We start from the raw sequence: 1,703 nt of genomic DNA on the forward strand, positions 1-1,703 counted from the left end.
CGTTACTTGTTACACTTTATCATTTGACACACGTGTATATCATATACGCCAAGCACTGTTCTAAACATTTTACAAATATTAACTTTTTTAATCATTTACTAATTCTCTCTGACTCTTCCTGTGATTCTGCATCAATAGAAGCCATCTGTCTAGTTGTGTGAGTTAGTCTTCCTCCCTCTAGTTAATACATGTCCTCAAATGGGTCATTTCTCCTTACCTGCTCATGGTTTTGACTTCTTAGCAGTTAGGTCAGATTAGGGTCTCCTGAGCAGTGGTAAACCAGTGAGTGGTGGAAGACTAAGCAGTTTTTGCTGTTGTAGGTGAGAAATCAACTAGATGAAGAGATATTATTGCCTTTGCTGAGACATAGAAGGAAGCCTCTTTGCCCCAAGTCTCCCTGAGAATACGTGGCAATCTCTTCCAACCATAGGGGCTGAAAGTAATTCAGGCCAGCAAAATAGTTTTCCTCAAGTTCCATCATGGTCATGTGAATCGGTCAGGTCCCTTAGGGCTTCAGGAAAGCAGGTGAGCAGGTTGAACCTTCATAGAACAGGCTTCATAGAGCAGAATCAGTCTTTGTTCCAGGTTTCTTTTTTTAAATTTTTTTTATTTAAAATTCATTGAGGGCTTTCCGGTATTTACTGGAAAGCCTGCTAGACAAATTCTAAAAGAGCTGTAACACCCCCAGGTTTTAAGAGAGATACCCTGCCTTGGCCAGTCGCGGTGGCTCACGCCTGTAATCCCAGAACTTTGGGAGACTGAGGCGGGTGGATCACGAGGTCAGGAAATCGAGACCATCCTGGCTAACACGGTGAAACCGCGTCTCCAGTAAAAATACAAAAAATTAGCCGGGCGCCTGTAGTCCCAGCTATTCGGGAGGCTGAGGCAGGAGAACGGCGTGAACCCGGGAGGCGGAGCTTGCAGTGAGCCGAGATCATGCCACTGCACTCCAGCCTGAGCGACAGAGGGAGACTCTGTCTCAAATAAAAAAAAAAAAAAGAGAGAGAGAGAGATACCCTGCCCTCTACCACTATCCCTTGACTCTCTCTTGGCACTAAGCAGATCAGACAGTCTCAGCCAATTCAGCAGGGGAACTCCAGAGCCAAAATTGCCTATTTGAAGTGTCTCACTGGCCAGGCGTGGTGGCTCACCCCTGTAATCCCAGCACTTTGGGAGGCCGAGGTGGACAGATCACAAGGTCAGAAGATCGAGACCTGGCTAACACGGTGAAACACCGTCTCTACTAAAAATGCAAAAAATTAGCCGGGCGTGGTGGCGGGTGCCTGTAGTCCCAGCTACTCGGGAGGCTGAGGCAGGAGAATGGCGTGAACCCGGGAGGCAGAGCTTGCAGTGAGCCGAGATCACGCCCCTGCACTCCAGCCTGGGCGACAGAGTGAGACTCCAGCTCAAAAAAAAAAAAAAAATGAGACCCTATCACAAAAAAATAAATTAATTAAATTAAATTAAAATTAAAATTAATTTTAAAAATAAAATAAAGTGTCCCACATTGGGCAGAAATGGTCAGATGCTAGCATCACTGTGATATGCAGTCATAGGCTGGACGCTGCTCAAATCTGCTCTCCATCCCCACTAGAAAATCCTAAAAGAAATATAGCCTTAAATACAGTTTTTAGGCTCCATCACCTTACCTATCCTGGCCGTTGTGTTACTCTCCAACAGGATTCAGGAGGAAGAGTGTGTCA

General features: G+C 45.6%; 1 non-coding gene across 1 annotated transcript; it reads right to left on the minus strand.

Moving 5' to 3' along the window:
* Positions 1–622: 622 nt before the first annotated feature.
* Positions 623–684, minus strand: LOC115833425. Its single transcript, XR_004028857.1, has one exon. It is a non-coding gene; the product is annotated as a U7 small nuclear RNA (small nuclear RNA).
* Between the last annotated feature and the right edge of the window lie 1,019 nt (positions 685–1,703).

Source organism: Nomascus leucogenys, chromosome X (genome assembly GCF_006542625.1).
Source record: "Nomascus leucogenys isolate Asia chromosome X, Asia_NLE_v1, whole genome shotgun sequence".
Lineage (NCBI taxonomy): Eukaryota > Metazoa > Chordata > Mammalia > Primates > Hylobatidae > Nomascus > Nomascus leucogenys.